Here is a 23,754-nt window from a genome sequence, read left to right as displayed (position 1 = left end):
CATTACATTCTCTGTTGACTGTACTCCCCAGCACACATGGGTTTATATGGGTGTTTCGAATGTTTATTATACAGACGATTACTACCTGTATATGCAAGCTGTGGTTAAGGTATACTTTTGCACATGATAAACATCCCTGTCTTTATCAGGATTGTAACCTCGAATACACAGATACTATGCAGATGCTGTAACCATTACACTGTTGACATTAACGTTGCTTCCGCCTATTTCCTATTTAGATGATTTCTATGTGTAAGCTAGGCTAAGCAAAGGGCGGTAGCCCCCAAACTCACTGAGCTTCATGTACTCATGACATAACAACATATAACAAATGTACTGTGAGACAATACATTACATTCCTAACTACATTAGGTATAGCCCCTCGCTGACACACTTCAAGGGAAACCTTGTTGTATGAATGGGTAAGAGACTATACATCCCTGGGTTCCTGCGTCCCAGAACCATACAGCCAGGGGGTGGGGGAGCCTGTCCAGTTTGATAGCTCTGAGACCTGTTGGGGGAATTGAATGGTGTTGAATTGTCACATTAACATGCCCTCTTTAGATCACTAAGTGCCCCTATTACCCTCCACAACCCCAGTCTTTAACTGCTTCCGGCAACTCTGCCTGGAATTGCTTCATTGGCTATGCTTGACATAGGCTCAGTTACTTCATCAATTGTGCTGGGAAAGCCAACACACTGTAGCTATGCTTCTAATTGCCCTTGGGCAGATAGGTAGTAGGTTATTTGTGAACCTCTAACATGCAGGCCATCACAGCCATAATATGTGAATAAACAGACCTTCATATCACTATATACAGTGAGAAATCACCACATAGTCAGGAGACAGATAAGTACAGCAAGAACATACTGAACACTGATACTTAGTCACTCCAAAAACCTATCTTGGAAGCTAGAAGACTTGTATAAGTTTAAGGCTTTCTATTGCTTACCAGTAGGTTACCTACAAGGGAGATGGAAAAACAAGCACAGATGGGGAACCTGCATGCAGTGATACCTTACCGGCCTATGTGTCAGCCATAGGCTTTGGAATTCTGGCCAAGGCTATTGGTGCCCCAATGGAGCCTTATTTAGGAGAGTCTCAAAGGTGAATACCAGCTCCGTAAACAGCACAATAGCAGATTCAATGAGGGGTATGCTACTCAACTCCAGGGCTTGTGATCACAGCATGCATACACTCACAGCAGTCCTCAGGATGGACAACATCAACATCTGTGCAGTAACTGACATCTGTCTTAAGGCTCCTGAGAGCACACCAGCACTACCAGACTACAACCCATACCACACATTTCAGCCACAGAACATGGACTGACAGACATGGAGGGGCTTTATCCATATTCATCAGGGATACCTACACCTCCAGGTTAGTGGGGCAGCAGGATACCTCTGAGATCATCCATGTGCAGCTAACATCAGCCACAACTGCAATGTAAACTGTGGCCTGCTACGGATCACCCTCGATGACCCAGGACCTCCACTCCACCTACCTGAAGACAGTGGAGAACATGACAGTCCTAACGCACATCCTGGGATTGGTCAATGTCAACTACCATACCATTAACTGGGAAACTTACTCTGGTACTCACTTCCAGGCCCAGCACTTCCTGGAATTTATCACCTCATATGCCCTGTATCAGGTAGTAACCTCCCTAACATGGGGTGGAAACTACTAGAAGTGGTCATCACCAACATGGGCAACAGGTGCACCACAGCGGAGGTTAACCAGTCACTGGTTAGATCTGACCATAAACTATTCACTGTTTCCACACCCAAGCATCTCCCCCACCCACAGATACCATAGTGTATACCTTTCCTACAGCTAAATTTACACTACTAGTGACAGGGGTGGTGGGTTTCACAGCCCCCACGCTAAGGGGAAACACTGCTCAAGATACAGACAGATTTACAAATGCAGTCTATAAGCACCTACATGGATGTATGGATCGTGCCATCACTGGTAAACCAAGACTCACTCCTCCTAGACAAGGACACCGGTCTGGTGGACCTCTGCAATAAACAGGCTATACTACAGAAGTAGGACAGTGTTTCAGACACACAGCAAATCCCATGAAGGGCAGGCATCCATGACCACTATTAATATGATATGTAGGACCCTCTTGACATCATCCAAGGCTAACATCAGCAGGAGAATACGCAAGGATTCGAAAGATAACCACAAAGCCTTCTTTGGCTATGTCAAGGATCTACATGGTGACACACAGATTTGCATTGTGCCGGTGAAATATAGCACGAATTATGCTGACCCTTCTGATATCGCCAACAACCTTGCAGATACATTTAGTGCATACTTCACCCCCTAAAGAGCCCACTACACTACCCAAAAGGTACAGTATCCCACACATCAGAGACACGTAGGTGGAAATTACCCTCTCTAACAGCAGAACACAGCATCAGTGGAGGCAGATGTTGTCCCAGACTGCATCTTGCAAACTGTCCAAGACAACCTGCCCCCCACCTAATTAAGCTTTCCTACCTCAGCCTCTCCACAGGTTACATGCCCATACAATGGCACTGGCAACAGTTATTCCACTGCATCAAGTTGGAATCACAACTGACCATGGAAACTACCACCCCCATATGCCAGACTAGCCTGGTCTTCAATGGTATGGTTCGCATCCTCATGGCACTCATTAACAAAGACATTGGTAACCTCCAAACACGTGACCCAACCCAGGTCAGCTTACTCAACATAAATTTTGTAGCATATTTTTGCGTCTGTAAATGTGTAGATGATTTCTAGCATATTCCTTTTATCTGTAAATATATTTTGCTCTTTTCTTATGTGATCATATTCACATGCAAACTGTGCCTGCAAATGGTCCACTGACATTAGAGCACTACCTTGTTAAACACATATAAATTAACATGGCCAAAAGCTTGTGTTCATCCATTGTGGTAGCTGTCAGGATCAGGGAATTTAGCAGACAGGTAATGTTTGGGGGGAAGATGCATGTGTGGGGCAATGTGTGTTTTTGTGTGTGTGTGTGTGTGTGTGTGTGTGTGTGTGTGTGTGTGTGTGTGTGTGTGTGTGTGTGCCTGAGAGGTTGCTGTATGGACGTTATCAAGGGGGTAGGTTAGGTAAGTATACAGTGTGTGTGTGTGTGTGTGTGTGTGTGTGTGTGTGTGTGTGTGTGTGTGTGTGTATGTGTGTGTGTGTGTGTGTGTGTGTGTGTGTGTGTGTGTGTGTGTGTGTGTTGGCGTGTGTGTGTGTTTTTGTGTGTGTCTGCATGTATGTGTGTTTCTGCAAGAATATGTGAATTTGTGCATGGGAAGAGTGGGTGGCTGTCATACCTATACATTTCCCTAGAATAGAAAGCAAGCCCTGCAGCACAGGGTTAGGGGGACAATACACACCTGGAATAACTTCTTATTAGTGTGCCATAATGGCACAGAGGATCAGGGAGCAGTTGATACCAGAGTTAACTTTTAAGATCATGCCTTAACAACACATAGAGTCTGGGGGAACACTAAACATCAAGGATAACACTTCAAAGATAGTGTCTTAACAGCACCTAAACATAATGTGAGTCTATAGGAACATTAGACACCCGGGATACTCTGCATATTCTCCTTAAAAGGCACTTAGAAAAAAAATGAAGATGCTGTGGTTTCGGAAGGAGAACACTAGACACAAAAGATATTATAAATGGAGTGCATTAAAGGCACTTAGATTTTAACTTTCCCCTTCCCACTAAGGTTATTAGTCCTCTGTGCCACCACTAGACACCAGGGGTGGTGTGAAATAAACTAAAACTGAAAAAAAGTAGAATGTAAGGGAAAGGCTTTAAACTTAGCACCCTTTGCACAAAAATCAGCACCATTAAGCACCTATGCTAAATCATAGCTTATTGTAGCAAAATCTTTCTGTTATAATGAGGATTTTGGGTATTATTCAAAGACTACAAAAGTGCATGACTTACAAGGGAAAGGTATGCCTATAAGAGGCAACATCATGACTGTCCTGAAAAATCATGAGCATTTGAGAGTGATGAAGGTACCCGTGTTAGAGGAAGCTTTCAGCCAAAGTTGGGAGATACACTAGATAACACAACAGCAAATTTTGAAATGTGACCTGAATCATAAACCAACAGTTTCTGCACAATAAGAAATACGAAACTCTAATGTCTGGTACTACTGATTGATTGTAATTATCCATGAGCTGTGCGTGCATGATTATGTGCATGTGAGTAGGAGAGGAAGTCGGGGCACCTGTGCCAATGCAATGCATGTTCTGCCAGTGTTAACTATCTCCAGAATTTGCTGATATGCTCTTGCAGTAGTTAACAGCTATTCAGAGACATGAAAATTAGCTGATAATGAGTGAGGTCTTTCATCAATGTGGCTAATACATCTCTGAATCACGAAATTCTGCATCACTGAAACAGTCCCTTTTGCCAATGCCCTTACCTTGAGAGTTGAAATTATTTCTGAATCTTTGGGTGTGTGTTGAGGTAATAAACTGAGGCAAAAGTTAGTGGGTTGCTTTCCTGCATTTAACCTCATTAAGTAAAAAAAATGCAGCTAAAGCAGTGTAATGCTTTCTGTTTAGACAGCGTTACAATTTCCATAAACAGTTATGTACTTAAAAAAATATGAAACTTTGTAGGCAACATAAAAAGACAGGTGGTAGATTTGCTATTATGCTATTCTCATTAAATAACCTTTAAATGTCCTTGTTTATGACTAAATGCTTTAATCACAGAATAGCATGTTCTCCAGTACAGCTGATGTTAATTTCTATGTAAATGTATGCATATATGCATGTGTGTGTGTGTGTGTGTGTGTGTGTGTGTGTGTGTGTGTGTGTGGCATGTATGTATATTTGTATGTTCCCTCCAACACACACACACACACACACACACACACACACACACACACACATGAATCCTACTAGATTTAAATCTTTTGAGATGAAGAAAACAGTGGACAGAAGAGTGTGAGAGACTGGTTACATGTGAAGTACATGCTGGTACAATATGATACAGGTAATGATGATGGTACAATATGATACAGGTAATGATGCTGGTACATTGTGATACAGTTAATGATGATGGTACAATATGATACAGGTAATGATGCTGGTACATTGTGATACAGTTAATGATGATGGTACAATATGATACAGGTAATGATGCTGGTACATTGTGATACAGTTAATGATGATGGTACAATATGATACAGGTAATGATGCTGGTACATTGTGATACAGTTAATGATGATGGCACAATATGATACAGGTAATGATGCTGGTACATTGTGATGCAGTTAATGATGATGGTACAATATGATACAGGTAATGATGCTGGTACATTGTGATACAGTTAATGATGATGGTACAATATGATACAGGTAATGATGCTGGTACATTGTGATACAGTTAATGATGATGGTACAATATGATACAGGTAATGATGCTGGTACATTGTGATACAGTTAATGATGATGGTACAATATGATAAAGGTAATGATGCTGGTACATTGTGATACAGTTAATGATGATGGTAGAATATGATACAGGTAATGATGCTGGCACATTGTGATACAGTTAATGATGATGGTACAATATGATACAGGTAATGATGCTGGTACATTGTGATGCAGTTAATGATGATGGTACAATATGATACAGGTAATGATGCTGGTACATCGTGATACAGTTAATGATGATGGTACAATATGATACAGGTAATGATGCTGGTACATTGTGATACAGTTAATGATGATGGTACAATGTGATACAGGTAATGATGCTGGTACATTGTGATACAGTTAATGATGATGGTACAATATGATACAGGTAATGATGCTGGTACATTGTGATACAGTTAATGATGATGGTACAATATGATACAGGTAATGATGCTGGCACATTGTGATACAGTTAATGATGATGGTACAATATGATACAGGTAATGATGCTGGTACATCGTGATACAGTTAATGATGATGGTACAATATGATACAGGTAATGATGCTGGTACATCATGGTACAGTTAATGATGATGGTACAATATGATACAGGTAAGGATGCTGGTACATTGTGATACAGTTAATGATGATGGTACAATATGATACAGGTAATGATGCTGGTACATTGTGATACAGTTAATGATGATGGTACAATATGATACAGGTAATGATGCTGGTACATTGTGATACAGTTAATGATGATGGTACAATATGATACAGGTAATGATGCTGGTACATTGTGATACAGTTAATGATGATGGTGCAATATGATACAGGTAATGATGCTGGTACATTGTGATACAGTTAATGATGATGGTACAATATGATACAGGTAATGATGCTGGTACATTGTGATACAGTTAATGATGATGGTGCAATATGATACAGGTAATGATGCTGGTACAGTGTGATACAGTTAATGATGATGGTGCAATATGATACAGGTAATGATGCTGGTACATTGTGATACAGTTAATGATGATGGTACAATATGATACAGGTAATGATGCTGGTACATTGTGATACAGTTAATGATGATGGTACAATATGATACAGGTAATGATGCTGGTACATTGTGATACAGTTAATGATGATGGTACAATATGATACAGGTAATGATGCTGGTACATTGTGATACAGTTAATGATGATGGTACAATATGATACAGGTAATGAAATTAGGATGCATTCTCTGATGGAGGCTGACTTAATCTGAACTAGAAATAAGGTGCCTGTGAAGAACATTATACAAACAGCTGTGCTGAAATTTTGTGGGTATGTGTTGTAGTAACTATTGGCAAGTACACAATAGTTAAGATATAATAGAGAGGTATGGGGCTGTTATTTAGCAAACAATGGGGCAAGAGACATAGAGAACTGACAAGGGGTAAAAAGGCTGCAAAGAAATAGGAAGTGAAGCATATGTCTGAAAGAAGGGAATGGGAGAAAGTTATGGGTAGGAAGAAGGGAATGGGAGAAAGTTATGGGTAGGAAGAAGGGAATGGGGGAAAGTTATGGGTAGGACACTGCAAATAAATACAAGGGATAAGGTCTGAATAGGCAAATCCGGCAATTTCCTTCACAGTCATACAACGAGGACTGAGGGAATCAAACCTTGCAGCACAAGATACAAGTTTTTAATAGCTCCTTAAACCTCTAAGCTAACTGCCAGACAGCATGTTAAGCTTGTTGTACCCTGCTGTTGTAGTTATACTTCTGTCATGGTGTACCATACTTTCCTACCCTAGCTAATACCTGATTTGTAACTTTTGTGTGGTACTAAGTAAAATCTCCTATTTTAATTATATCATTATCAAATGCATTTATGTGTACTTGTTCCTATAAACAATGAACCATTTGTTGCCCTCTTGCTTGTACTAGGCATTCTGAAGTTGTGTACAAACTGCCTCATGCTTACTAATAAAAAAAGAAAAAAATTATCAATTTTAACAATTGGCTCCATTTCTGGTGTCATTCAAAGAGGATCCAGTGTCTGTCTGCCATGGAGGACATGCTCGACAAGCCACGCTGCTTCGCTAGAGATGGCTTGCACCTGTTCCCCTTAGGCTTTTGAATATTGGCCAAGGCTCTTGCCACCCCCATAGTGCCTTTTTTAGGCAAGGCTCAAAAGACAAACCCACTGCCGTAAATAGCACAAGTAACAAAAAACTGAGGGTATTGCTACTCAATGCCAGAAGTCTAAGCCTCAAAATGCACACACTTGAGGCACTCCTCAGTATGGAGAAAACTGATATATGTGCAGTAACAGAAACCTGGTTTAAGGCCCCAGAGAGCACACCAGCACTACCAGGCCACAACTCATACCATACATTTCGGCCACAGAACCTGGACCGAAATACAAAAGGCAGGGGCGTATCCATATTCATCAAGGATACCCACACCTCCAGGTTAGTGACACAGCATGATGCTTCAGAGATCATCCACGTGCAACTAACAATGGGCAAAACTGCAATTCAAATTGTAGCTTGCTACAGATCACCCACCATGTCCCCGGACCCCCATTCCATGTTTCTGGAAACAGTGGGAAACATAAAGGTCCTACCAAACACCCTAATATTGAGCAATTTCAATTACACAAACATTAACTGGGAGAACTACTCAAGTACTAACTCCCTTGCCCAACATTTTCTAGAATTTTTAAACTCAAACGCCCTGGATCAATTGGTCAACACTCCCACGAGAGGTAACAAAATATTGGGCCTGGTTATCACAAACATGGGTGACTGGTGTTCCACACTGGAGGTCAACCCCTTGGTGGTTAGATCTGACCATAAACAAATCACTTTGGATATCCACATTTCCCCCCACTCCTGGACAAGGAGACCACCATGAAAATCTTTTCAAAAGCAAACTTCACGTTACTTAAGACCGAGGTGGAAAGTTTCAAAGCCCCCATGCTAAAGGTTAATGCTTTCCAAGCTGCAAAATACTTTACTAATGCATTCTACTGGCACCTACAAGAATGTATGGATCGTGCTATCCCAAACAAAACCAAGATTCACTCCTCCAAGAAAAGGAAACCAGTCTGGTGGACCCCTGCCATAAACAAGTTATACAATAGAAGGAGGAAAATAGTACAGACAAGAGTAAAATCCCAAGAAGGGAAGACATCCCTAATCAGTATCAACAAGGCACTACGATCCCTCATAAAATCATCCAAAGCAAGCTTCGAAAGAAAAATTGTCAAGGACTCCAAAGATAACCACAAGGCATTCTTTAGCTATGTCAACAATCTAAGTGGCAATGCTCAGATCTGCTCAGAGTTAGTGCAGAATGGCACAAAATACACTGAACTGACCGATATCGACAACATTCTGGCAGACAGGTTCAGTGAAAACTTCACCCCCCTCTCACCCCCAAAAGGGCCCATAACCATACCAGAAGAATGTAGAGCCCCTGAAATATCAGGCACTCAGGTTAAAACAGCCCTCTCCAAAAAACACTGCATTAATGGGACCGGACGGTGTCCCAGGCTGCGTCCTACATGAGCTCAAAGACAAAACTAACCCGTCACCTAAACACACTGTTCAAACTCAGCCTCTCCACAGGCTACGTACCCATAGAGTGGCACACAGCAACAGTTATTCTGCTCCACAAAGGTGGAGCCACAACAGACCCTGGGAACTATCGCCCTATAAGCCTGACTAGCTTGGTCTGCAAGGCTAAGGAGCGCATCATTATGGAACTCATTAACAGAGATATTTGGAACCTGCAAACACTGGACCCTACCCAGTTCAGCTTTGTTAAGGGCAGATCATGCCTCTTGAACCTGGTGGACTTCTTTGAGACAGTTACCAAGGCTATAGATGAGGGAAAGGTAGTACACACAGCCTACCTAGACCTCACAAAGGCTTTTGACACCATTCCCCATTCTGGTATTATAGACAAGCTCACCAGCCTGAACATAAAACCCATGTCACAAGATGGGTTGCAAACTGGCTCACGGACAGAACCCACATGTAAGAGTTGCGGGAGCTGGGTCCAACTCTAAACCATTTGCAAGTGATGTTCCCCAGGGCTCAGTCCTAGGACCCCTCCTGTTCGGCATATACTTCTCAGAGGTACAGGCAAGCACAAGAGGACTATGGCTGACTACGTTCGCAGACGACTGCAAACTAGGGGCTATCATTGACTCTCCAGCTGACACAGACATCCTCCAAAAGGGTCTCACTGAGACGGATACCTGGTGTCAAAATCATGGCCTCAAGCTAAATGCCAAAAAGTGCATAGTCATCCCCTTTGGAAAAAACAAAGTACCCACAAACTACCATATAGGTGGTAGTCCCCTAAATATGGAAGATGTAATAAGGTATCTGGGGACCCAAGTAGATTGTAATCTCTCCTCTGATAATCACATTGCTAAAGTGGTTAGAAAATCCTTCTATGTAGCCCACCTAATCACAAAAGGGTTCGCATCCAGATCAAAAGAGGTCATTGTGTCCCACTCATCATTCATCAGACCCACCATAGAGTACAACACCCCATTTGGGATGTACCTTACAAGACACCTGCAACAGCTGGAAAGACCACAGAAGCACCTAACCAAGAGGATCACTGGCCTCAAACAGATGCCCTATGCAGCTCAACTGAAGAAACTCCAGCTGTACTCAGTTGCGTACTGCCTACTCAGAGGTGATCTCTGCCTGACATACAAGGCCATGTCTAACCCAGAATTGATGGGCATGCTCCACCTAAAAAAAAACATATCCCCTTGAGCCACACGCTCTAAGGATTTAAACCTCACCACAACAATAAATATGATGTGCTGGAGGGATAGATTCCTATCCCAGAGACTTCCCATGCTTTGGAACAAAATTCCAATCTACATTAGGCAGAGTTCCTCGCTAACACTCTTCAAGAGAAACCTTGATGAGTGGATGGGAAAGTGAAAGTTTATCCTGGGGATCACTTTAGTGGCTCTGCTGGACAGAGGTACAGGGAACTAATCTAAGGGGTGGCGAAAGCCAACACATTCTGACTAGGCTTATAAATGCCTTTGGGCAGATAGCCTAGTACCTACCTATAAACCTATGAACCTATAGCCATTTTCTCAGGGTTATAACTAGGTTGAGTCAACTAGGGCAGCTGCCTGGGTGCAAACTGTTATGAGCATGCAAATGGCAGGTGCTGATGTTGCAAGACTGCATCACTGGCATTCCTTTATTAAGCTACTAGGATATAATGACTTTATAACTATAGTGCATTTGTGGTCATGGCTGAATCACTCAGTGTGTGGTGATTTAACTGTAGAAAGCTGCTTTTGACAAATGTCACAAGCAGCTAAGTACAGTTTAAGAAACAGAAGAGCTTTTTTTGGCATTCAACTTTTTTATGGGTGGGATAACTGCACAAGGCACCACCAACCAAATCTAAATGTGAGAGATGTGACTACTTGCTATCTATCAAAGATGGCATCTCATCCATAAATATTGCCAGCACCAATAAAGTTGTCGGTACTGATACCTCCCTCATACAACAATTCCCATAAACAACCAAGACTTCTTATGCTGAGATACTTTAGAAATAGATGACTAAACCACAAAGGCCTGCAAGATATAAGAAAGACAAACTTCACAATAGTATGTTTACAAGCCAACTGCAAATAAAGCACCAGCAAACTACAGAGATGTAACGAGTCACTCAATTTGCAAGCCATCGCCCTTAAGATAACCTCGCCAAGCCAACACACTTAGAAATATGGTGATGTCCTTGTTATTGGTGACTGTACAGTGGGACACACTGATGCAGAACTCAACAGGCTGAGCAAGGAGAGAATAATAGTGAGCTGAGTGTTGAGTGCCAGAATCAAACATACCACAAGAGCCCTCAAGTCGATATGACATGGCCATTCTACACATGGGGATAAATAACATCAGACACACATACATATAAACAGAGATATGATGGAGCTCTGTTAATATGTGTCCACAGCTAGATTGAATCTGGTCCTTAGCAGCATTCTGCATCCACCAAAAGTTATACAGCAATAAAAGAAATAATAAAAAAGTGCACCCAATATGTGTCTGCCTAGAAGGAAGTGACTAACAGGTCTGCTTACATCACCAGTGATAGCCTGCACCTCTCTTCACATTGGCCAAAACTTTCTCTAACCCAGTAGTGTCTTTTGTTAAACAAGGTCGATTTCCTCTATCTATCAACATATTCAAAGAAAATCAAGGGTATATAAAGGTAGAAATGGTCTACGCTAGAAGCCAAAATAAGAAACTGAGCTACATGAAATATTGCTTACCATAGAAAATATCAGTATCTACATTGTTATTGAGACTTGGTTCCAGAGTAGTAAAAACATACCCTCCATGCCAGGTCTCAGTACCCACCACTTCTCAGAATGACTGTTTTGTGAGTTCCAGTGTGTCCATATTCCTAAAATGTCCAATAACACCTAGATTCATAAGACAGGATAATGATCTTAAGATTCTACACATCTTACTTTGCATCAGTAAAAATTCTTTTCATATTATAGCCAACTACAAAATCCTCCGAACTCCATTAACCCAAGGAGTATACCTAAACAAGCCGCAACCCATTAAACCAAGCATTGTTCTCCTAGAAGATTTCAATTGCCCATAATTAGATAGCTCACCTCCTAAACAGGGGTTCAAAAATACTGGACCTAGTCTTCACAAATATCACTCCAATATGCTCTACACCTGTAGTCACCCAGTCATTACTCAAAGCCAATTGCCGATCAGTAATTTCACTTTGAGGGTGAAACAAATTCTCCCCTCTAACCCTATTGTTTTTAAGGATTGGTCAAAATCAAAACTATTGCAGCTATCTGATGACCTGATGCGATTTAAGAACTCCTTGACTGCCACTGGCATATAGTTTATATTCACAGTTCAGAGTTTACATAGAGGAATCTGTCCCCATTTGATACAACTACAATGATATGATTAGAAAGAAATTACTGTGGTGGAAATCTCACATAAACAAACTGTATAACAAAAGGAAGACACTTCTTATCTAAAGGGACACGCTGAATATTTAATTTACAAAAGCAGACTTAAAAGACTGAATAATTAGCTTGGATACCAAATAAAATCCTCCAAGTATGAACTGAGTGCCACTAGCATAGTAAAGAATACTTGTTAATTTGTTTTGCAACTATGTTACTATCTGCTCGCTAGTCTAGGAACATTTGGAGGTACAACAGCTACCCCAAGCTCACATGCACACACACGCACACACACGCACACACACGTACACACACACACACACACACACACACACACACACACACACACACACACACACACACACTCAGTCACTCATTCACACAGCCCACTACCCAACCATTCACACTTGCAAACTCATACATTCATACATTCATAAACATGCACATAAACACAGATGCACACCTACTTAATCCCCTCTCTGACTTCCCTTCCCCTACCTCATAGGCAGACACACACTCAAATACATTCACAAGTGCAGCCCCTTACATATACTCATGCACACATCAAATCTATGCTGCACTGCCGAGCAATGCGTAGATGCCTTAACTCAGAGCTCCAGAGGAGGGACAACATGGCTAATCAGCATATGCCTATCCCCTGGACTGCCTCATTAGCATGTAGAATGGTCAGAGAGGCAGTGTGGCACAGTGGTGCACATCTTCACACAAAAGCACTGTGTTAGAGCTGTCTTTGAATTTGAAAAGTTTACCATATGGATCCTGGCCTATATTTATAATTAATTTAGTTTTACTTTTTCACATTATAAAAATTTAGTTATTGCTCTAAGAATCTCATTGTCATACTTGAATATGCAAGTTGATGTTTTACTTTTATTTCCTTTAAGTTTGTCTAACTAATGCTAAAATTATCTCTTTTTGCCAGTTTTACTGTTGCTAAGCTCACACAAGCCTAAGGAACACTTTTAAGTTTCAGTAATACTTTTACATACTTTGGTTGTTTTTGAGCCTTATAAGACAGACTAATGCTGCACTTTTAAAAGATTAAACCTAATAAAAGTGATTTTTTTACCAGCTAAGACTAATTTCATAACATATAGTAAAGCAGACATCTGCAATCATATTTATTGACTAGCAAGAATGAAAACCAACTATGTTGAAATAATGAAGTTTATGTATTTCATTATGCACTACTAAATCTCCCAGCTTTGACTGGGCTTATTACTATATTTATAGAAGTTGCACAGCAACTGAAATGATTGTTTTATTTTAATTTCTTTTAAAGGCCTCCCAAAGAGGATCACGTTATTAGTGTATCAGTGCCAGGAAAAACCTGCTCTCATTCTTAGTTGTTTTACCTGTTTACTCTATTCTTGCAATTCCTAAAAAGGAGCTGCAGTTGTTTCTTTATACTATTCGTTTGGCCATAATAGTATAAACATACATACATACATATCCTCTGTTTTTGATTTTATGCTTCTACATATTATCTGCTATAGCAGAAGTCACCAATTAGGAGCCTGGTTTGAATAGTGGGGCAGTACTTGGACAGAGAAAGGGCAGAGATGAGCTCACTACACATGCTTCAGCCACCACATTTATGCACTGTGGTAGGTTGACAGAAACAAGTTATTCTTGGAAGGCATAGATTTGCAGTAAGCTAAGTTATGTATGGTTATGTGCTTGAATGTTAGAGGATGAAAGAATATATTTTGCATATGACAGGAGTAACATGAAATATATTTTCCAGAAGTAAGTGGGGGAAATTAAGTGTTCTGATACAATTCTGCTTTGGAGATAATAGTTTTTAAAGATTTGGCAAACATAGTCTGTTGTCCTGTTTGATTCTCAGCTAGAGCGTCTTCTGTGTGGAGACATGCGTGAATGGGCGTACCTTTGTTGAAGGCTGTGCATCAGGGCTGGCAACTCGGCACATAAAAATCCACTGCCAATCATTAGCGGACCGGATTTCCACTGTGGCGACCCCTACCCGGGAAAAGCAGAAAGACACAACAACAAATCTGTCTGTATAAATAAATACTAGAAGTAATGGGCTACTGATTCCCAAAAAAAAAATAGCAGTTAAGTAGTTAACTAGTCTGACTACTCTTATTTTCAAAGCCATGGAAAAGCTACCACTGAATTTATCAATTTATCAACCCTCATTAGTTAAATCTGACCAGAAATCAGTCACCTTAGAACTGGCACTAACACCAGAACTCACAAAGGGTAAAGTCAGACTAAAAAAACTTCACCAAAACAAAATATACCCTCCTGGGGGAAGGTGTAAATGCATTGCAAGCCCCACCCCCAGCGGGAAGTGGTAACTACACCAAAGCTTGACTAAAGCCCAGTACAATCACTTGTATAAGTGTATAGACTCGGGTGTTCCAGAGAGAATCAAAGCCAGAGCCCCAAGTAAAAAAAAAAGCCACCCTGTTGGATATCCAGCATCAACAAGCTTTACAACAAACGTAAAAAAGTTTCTCTCTAAGAAAACTAAGGCAAGGCCCCAGTAATTAGTAAGTGCCCTCCTCAGCCTCAACAGGCAAATAAGACAACTGGTCAAATCCTCTAAGGGTAACTTTGAGAACAACTTAGTAATCACAATCTAGGATAATCATAAGTCCTCTTACAGCTACTTGTGTAGCTTAAAAGGTAGGACCTATGCATGTGCCAAACTATTGAATAATGGTATCACACACACACACACACACTGATCCTGCACAGATAGCAAACCAACTAGCAGACAGATTTGGCAAAAATTTCACTCCCTTATCCCCTCCAAACTTATCAAAAACCTTGCCACCAACTTCCCCCCACCCTATATATCCAAAGAGCAGGTCATTACAGCCTTGTCTAAGGCAAAAAAAAAAAACACAGCCTCTATGGGACCTTGTTATGCTATCATTTGTCCTGTGTTCACATACCTGACAGGTTGTGCTGGTGTCCCATGTCACACTCCATGTACAGCACAATCCCAATGGGAAGTGCCGCCATGTGGTCAATTCCACTATCGCCTGTGCATACATGGACACACACACACACACACACACCTGACATGCATCATCTACACTCCACTAAATTGCACTTACGAACACAACCGAGTCTCTCACACACACACACACACACACACACACACACACACACACACACACACACACACACACACACACACACACCCACACCACACTCCTACATGTGGAGTTGCACAATATTTGTACACACAATCCTCCCTTTAGCCTTCTGTCAACATGCATTACATATGGAGCTCAACTGCATGCAGTGCAACTATAGTGACATCATGCTAGTGGCAGTTTACATGTGTGTGAGGCATGGGCTTTGTTTGTAGGTGATGGCCCCTCCCTGTGTTAACACTGCACCCATGTACAAAGTGTTACTGTGGACCTGTTCCACACCCTGCCTTGTACTGTGCACCATACCTCGCAGGTGTAGAAACCATTGATGTGTCTGTAGTACTGTGTCGGTTATGTCAGCTCCAATGCTCACAGCCCCTGTGTATTTTAGCAACACATACCTGGGATGATATGTGAACAGCTATCAGTTGTAGATGTCTGATGTCTGCATTACAGATCACAACATCAGCAGTGCATGTATAACCAGTACATGACTATTACACTGACAACACGTGGACCTTACCATGGCTATGAGGGTGCCCTACACATGTCCCAAACCTCTGCATGGTTGCAAGGTTTACTCATGTGCACATCCATTGGAGTGCACACACTGCTGTCACGAGTGCTGTGGGGTCAGGGTTACATCTGCAACATTTACTTAATCTGATTGTGTGCAGCTGCAGCCATGGTTGTGTTGAGTCACACATATCCCACTGTAGGCCATGTGTCCTGCCACATATCACATCCCTGTGGATACATTGCACACTGACAGGATGTTCGTTATCTTGCATGTGTCTCTTGTACCCTTCCGATACCCCAGCATAGTCTCTACTGTGATGCAGTGCATTTCTCAGCAAAAAAATGTGAACATGTACAGCATGCAGTATGGTTAGGTGTGTTAGATGTATGCATGGGGGATAGCCCATAGCTATTACATGCCAAGTTTAGCATCGTGCATGAACGCAAACCATACTCACCGGCTACAGGGTGCTGCCATGGTGGTATCCTGAAGGGACCTACATAGAAGTGCGAGAAAGCTGATGTCAGTGGCCACAGCTGTGGCATTCATAACAGGTGAGTGCAGCATTATGTTACATAAACAGTAGAATTACGCAATATTACAGCTTATACACAACAGTTTATTACTACTACACAGCAGCAGACTATGTATATGACATCTCAGTTTTGCATGATGTACCTGTACTGATGCAGATGTATACACATGAGTGGTGTACAGATGTGCCTTGGGGCCTTAACTGCATGCTCCTCATCTGGTGTGTCATTGGCACCCAACTCCAAGATGTTCCCTGCCAGGTGTTGATGTTGCAGGCAGACATGTGCCACTAGGCTGCTGAAAAGCTCCTCCACACAGGTGAGGGGTGGATGGGCAGTTTGCTCCCCCATTGCGAGGTGGCCCCCCCTTATGGCAGCTGCTAATGCACATGGTGAAGCAGGTCAATGCAATGATGCCAGACCTGCTCATAGCTGCGGTTATGCAGTCCAACATCATTGACCCTGTGGACTAACTCATTCCACAGGGCAGTCCTCTCCTGCTGGTCATGGGCTGTCCAGCCAAAAAGAAGTACGTAGTGCTGCACCAGGTGGTCGATGATGATAGCCGTTTCAGCGGCACTGTACACGGGAAGGCGACTATGCAACATGATTCCTGGAAGACATAAGGATGGAAACAGGTCTGAGCCACCCATACAGCAGGGTTACCATAGTTCTTAATACGCATATATGTCTCCCCCCACCATATCAGCTATAACAACATGTTCACAGACTGCAATTGTTATGTCAGCTGCTTACCTACCATTGGGATGTATGTTGTATTGTACCAAGCTTTGTGCTATGTGTATGTAGCCATGCTCCCTGTGGGAACACTTATCTTTGCTGGCCTGTTACAGACTATTTCACCTGCATGTCATTGTCAGTGCCAATATATATATATATGTGTATAAATATACATCTATGTACATATATGTGTAGATATATGTTGTATGTTGTGGATATACCTATGTATATATGAGTGTCTGTATCTCTACACATACACATCACATTACATTTCACACAGATATGTGGAGTGCATACAGACATCCAGTCCACATTCTGTAACCGTCTTTCATTCACAGCTGCACTGTTCTGCCTTGCTGCAACACAGACAGGTGCCACATGTAAACACAGCCTAACATTAGGGGTGGTAACTATGGTGTGAATGTGCTGGTATGCCTATTTCACACCTATGGCATTTGTGCATGCTACACTACACATTCACATGACTATCCTGCAAGTGGTGTGCTCTGACACCCATGTGTCTATCTTGACGGCAGTAGATCCACCAACAGCTATTGTCCACACTAACATAACATACACAGATATTATAGCTGACATCTTTGTCATTCATTGTTGATCTGCACAGTTGGCGGATATTTCCCACTGCTTACAGGGATAGACAGTATTATCCAGAGCAGTTGTTCAGCGGGACATCATTACAGGAACAACTACAGATGGCACATATCAAACATTATACATCATAAATCCTAATAATCTATATCACATACTACATTAAATTAAATACAGTTATGTTTTACATACCTTTTAGTGTTTGGACGGGTGTGATGCCTTCCCGGTTGTGGCCTGTAGTTATTTGTTCCCCACTGTGTGAGTTCCGTTTTATGTTTGTTGTTGTTTCACTTTTCATTTTTTTTTCTTTCTCTCTCTCTCTTTCTCTCTCTCCCTCTCCAGTAGAATGAATGAGTTGGTTTGAATGGATTTCAGCATGGCTTTTGTAGGTGATGCACATGATCAGGTGATGGGCTCTGTACCAATCAGTGTGCAACAGTTGCTGACTGTGTGCAGCCTGCTGTGTAGCGATTCTGTTAACTATCATCATGGAAACCCAGCTTACTCATGTGGGCATTGTCCCTTCACCTTTCCAGTATGTAGGACATCCTTCCTGTATGTGGGAAGCAGTTACAGACAGCAGGTTGCAGTACTTATTACAGCAGGGCTTGCAGACTCAGGACAACTACACAATCTTAAGAAGTTCCAGACCTACAGACAGAGTGAGTAGTGTTGTTATGTGCTTTGTATATTGCTGGTCTTGCAGTGTTTGCATGTAAATAGTAGTTTAGGATGGAATGCAGTCTGTCTGCATAGCTCTCAACAGTGTGCCTATCCACATGATGGCCAGTGGATTGTCTGTTTACTTTTGCCTGTGCACCATACAGGGCTTGTCCTAGATATATCCCCGTCAATCTATCTGTTGCATGCTATCAGTACACGGCTACTTCCAGTTGTGTTTCTGATGTGTTATTCCTGCATAAGGGTATGTTGCAATGAATCCTGTAACAACAGCAGTGTGCAGGGTGTGTAACAGCAATATTATGAGTATGGCCCTGTGTTCCTGCCTCTGTTCTCCACATATATGGCTGGCTATGTCCTGCTGTGATACGGTTAGGGGTTGTTCAGTATTGGCCTATCATAATATACTGCTAGCATTCCTGCTATCATCCCAGTCATATTGTGGACTTCCATAAGATTTGTTGGTCAGGGTCCATACATGTGACAGATACATAGACATTATCACAGGTAATAAATGTCCCCATAGGCCTTGACTATGGGGTGTGACTGGCAGCTGCTGAACTACATCTGTTATTGTTTATTGTTTTCTATCTTGATGGCAAATCCTTTGTCCACAGTTGTATGAATTGATGGGCCTAGCCTGGACAGCACTGTATGTTATATATCCGCACTGTCATCATCTACTTTTCTGAGTGAGCCTTGCATTCCTCACTGATTAAATGAGTGCAGATCTATGTGCTGTCAGTAATGGCATACATTACTGTAAAATACACCATGTGTTAGTCAGTACTCCTGTGCAAGTGTAAATGTCATTTAATAGGTTATACAGCAAAATTATGGTGTTATACTGATTTCACATGGAAAATAGAATGTGCTGCAGTGGGACTCGAACTGAGAACGCATGCGCAGTAGGCGGATGCTCTGACCACTATACTATTGCAGTTCTGCATAATTTTCATATTTCTACCTTGATGTCATACCCATGCTCCCTTGCCCCGGCCCTCGAGCTCCACGTACACAGCATCCATCCATTCTGCAGTTGCTAGCCCTGCCATACCACACCTCCACACATTTCCTTCTCTGCACGTCTTGGTACTCCTCCATATTACTGTCTTGTTGCAACCTTCTGCAGACTCTTCATCCATTTTGTGCACGTATGTTTGAGCTTTCCCTTTATCCACCTCCGATACTGGTGGTAACATCATTGTGACCCATAAAGTCTGGTGCGTCCCGGCAGGGACAGACCTGTTGTGTCACAAGTACACTTTGCTGGTCTACACTGTTTTTCCCACTGGTAGCATCCTGCCAGGGTTTTGAGAAACAGCAGTTTGTGCACACACCAGACCAGCCTCATCTCCCACTTCCGTGGATGAAACACGTCCCCACGCTGTGCCCTGTTTTCCATTCCTCTCTTCAGTATTATACAAGACTACTGTTCTCACAGTATGCGTGGACAGGCACTGTTCATTGATACTCGTAGACTGCTCAGAATACTGTGACTGAGCACTGTGCACATGTTTGCTGGTATTAACGTAAATACTTTCATACATTTCCTATACTATTGACTGACTGTGCCGGATGACATGTTTGTGATAACAGCAGCTGATTGTATATCTGCCATGCCTTCATGGTAACTCACTTGGACTATAGTGTGCATGGGGTACCTGGGAGTGCTTACTATGTTGTTACTGGCCACAACAAGGGCTGTGAGCTACAGCATGCCTAAGGGAATGCAGGGGAAGTGTAGACAGGAATCCGCTGGTGTGCACTAGGCTCAGACTTGCTGACCTCCGGTTACTTCCGGGGGAAGTGTAGGCAGATATCCGCTGGTGTGCACTAGGCTCAGACTTGCTGACCTCCGGTTATGGCATCTTACACTGGGTTGGCCTCCACATTGCTTAACCAGTGTGGCCATTGCTTACTGCTGCCCAAACAGGCATACTCCCGCTTGCTGCCACAAACCCCCAAGCTACTTCATGTACATGTCAGTATTATACATGCTTAAGTCAGATGTACATGTCAGGTGTGACTGTTCATGAAGGTCAGTGCAAGTTTAAGTGGGATTACAGTTTAGCATTTCTGGATAGGTTACACTCAGGTATTTGAGTTAGGTTTAGTTATGCCATACCTGTGATGTAGAGTATATGTGAATAGTGGAGGTGTAGGCAGGTAGGTGGAGAGGGGGACATTTTAACTGTATAGTAGGCCGTTCGACTGATTGATGGGGGAGCAGTAGTGCAGGTTTGCAGGGTGTTGGGATATGCATGCGAGGCAGGATAGGAGGTGTCAGTGTCAGTAGTTGGTGTAGGGGTATGGATTGTTGGGGGGTGGTGGACTTCGGCAGGTGGTGAGCAGGTGGTGAGCCAAGTGTGCTTGGGTTTTCCCTTCATGTGTTATTTGCATGTGTAGTCTGGGACAGCTGTGGTAATACACCTGGGTTGGGGGTTCCAGATTCTGCCAATATAGTTATGTGGAGGGTGTCACCTACTTGTGACTGTGAACATTACGACAAATGCAACAGGGGTCGATAGGTAAGTGGTGTTATTGGGCCACACAGAGGGGCTGATAGTAGGGGACATGCCCAGGGATGTGCAGCATGGCTGACGGGAAGGTCCACAGCTGGCCATTTCTTCTACAGTGACAGCTGTGTATATACCCTGTATTTGGGGGTAGGTCTGGGCACTCACAACCCTGGGTGGGGGTGGGGACAGCAATAATACCTTGTGATGCCAATTAGTTCGGCTTATATGCCTACATTGGGGTGTTGTGACCATGTGTTCTTTTGGTGTCATTTAGTGGGTTTGCAACAACACATCTGGTTATTCCGTCCTTTCCCCTGTAAACTAGACATTGCTGCTGTGGGACTCATACTGGACGTGGCTGCTTGTTAGGTGTTGGGTCTGCCCAATGTACACTATTGCTTACATCCCTGGGGCGGTCCACATAGAGCCACTTCAGCCAACACCTGCACACCTAGGCCTATAATTACATACCCATAGTTCTCCACCCACAACTCCTCTTCAGCACTCTTCCTTACTCAGGGTGCAGGTCGGGTCTGGCCACACCAGTACACACTACCCACTCCCCACTTCTCGGGACCCATCATGTATGTTGTCTCACCCCATGGATCAACTGGCTTCCCCAACCCTGTAGTCCGAGAACATGCGTGCCTTGCCATTAGACATCTGTGTAATGGCTGGAAACCCAAAACACATAGAATTTTTGGGTTATCCCACAAGGGACATTCTTGTCTTTATTTCAAGATTAGACTTGGCGATCCCTCCCACTGGTAGCATCCTGCCTGTAGTCTGGGAAGCAGTGGTTTGTTTACTTTTATTGTGAGTTTGTATGTTTCACCTGTCTAGCTGGGGGGGGGGGGGTTGATGCTACGTGTTAAACGTTTGTTGATTGGACCCCTCACACCTAGTGGCAGGGCCTGTGAGCATATGTAATTCTTAACTGCTGTATCATATCCTAACTATATATATATATATGTGCATATTTACACACACACACACACACACACATATATATATATATATATATATATATATATATATATATATATATATATATATATATATATATATATATATATATATATATATATATATATATATATATATATATATATATATGTATATATATATACATATATTGCTGTGTGTATGTATACACATATATATATATATATATATATATATATATATATATATATATAGATATGTATAGAGGAGCGCTTTATAATCTTGAAATACTTAAATGTTGAATTTCAGTATTTTGAGACTATAAAGCCGAATGTTTACAATAGCAAAAGTTCATAATCACAAATTCAAATATCTAAAATTCGCAGTTATGACCTTACGCTACGTAATGTCCGGGATTGTGTGTTGATGGTGCATGGTGCTGTATGTGGATCTAGGTGTTATGTCAGGTAAGTGAGTGTTTAAGTGTGGGAGTTAGTGTGTATTTGAGTGTACTGATATGTTTGATGTGTGTGTGAGGACTGGAAAATGTGTGTGTGTGTGAGTTTGCTTTTGTTTCCTGTTTGTGTGATCTCGGAGTTAGTATATATAAGTAAGGGGGTGTGGGGGGCACAGCTTATGTGTGTATGAGTTGTGTATGTATGTAGTTTTGTTTGTTTATGTTGTGATGTGGGTGTTGTGGTGTATGTATGCTGTAGTGTGTGCGGTTTATTTGGTGTTTTGAATTTTGCGGTTATGTTGTTTCATTGTTTTGTGGAGTCGGTTTCATGGTCTCGAGGTACTGAAATTCAATATTTTAGTATTTCGAGATTATGAAGTGAATCCATATATATATATATATATATATATATATATATATATATATATATATATATATATATATATATATATATATATATAGTTTATATATATATATATATATATATATATATATATATATAGCGACATATGGATGTATGGGTGTCTGCATATGTATATATCTATATGTGGGTATTTATATATATTCTGTCTATGTACATATACATTTGTACTACAGAGAGGAAGAGGTATATTTCCATCTAATTATGGGTATAAATACACACACATACCTCTACATATTTACATCTACATCTGGTTATATCATTCTTTGCCATGTAAAATAGGCCGAGCTGCAGTGGGACTCATAGCAAGAATGGCTGCTCGTTGGGTGGTGGCTCTGCCCAATGAACACTATTGCTTACATCCTTGGAGTGGTCCGAATAGACGTACTCCAGCAAACACCTGCACGCCCTCCACTTCACAGGACCCATCTCATACGCTGTCTCGACCCATGGGTCATCAGGCTTTCCCACCCTAGTAGTCTGGGTATGTACATGCCCCACCTTGATAGGTCATAGCATGGACTTCCTCCTATAACAAGACAATTTTTGGAGTGTTCCATAAGGCATGCTTCTGTCTCTGTTCCAAGATTGGACTTCTCGGGTCCACTGTGCCTCCCCCCCCAGTTGTATCCTGCCTGTGGCCTGGGGAGCAGTGGATTGTTTTCATTGTTGTGGGTTTGTTTGTATGTTTCCATGTCCGTCTGGGGGGGGGTTTCATAC

The sequence above is a fragment of the Protopterus annectens genome, chromosome 1.part1 (genome assembly GCF_019279795.1).
Source record: "Protopterus annectens isolate FY-2018-M chromosome 1.part1, PAN1.0, whole genome shotgun sequence".
Taxonomy (NCBI): Eukaryota; Metazoa; Chordata; order Ceratodontiformes; family Protopteridae; genus Protopterus; species Protopterus annectens.
Note: the sequence above shows the minus strand (reverse complement) of the source record.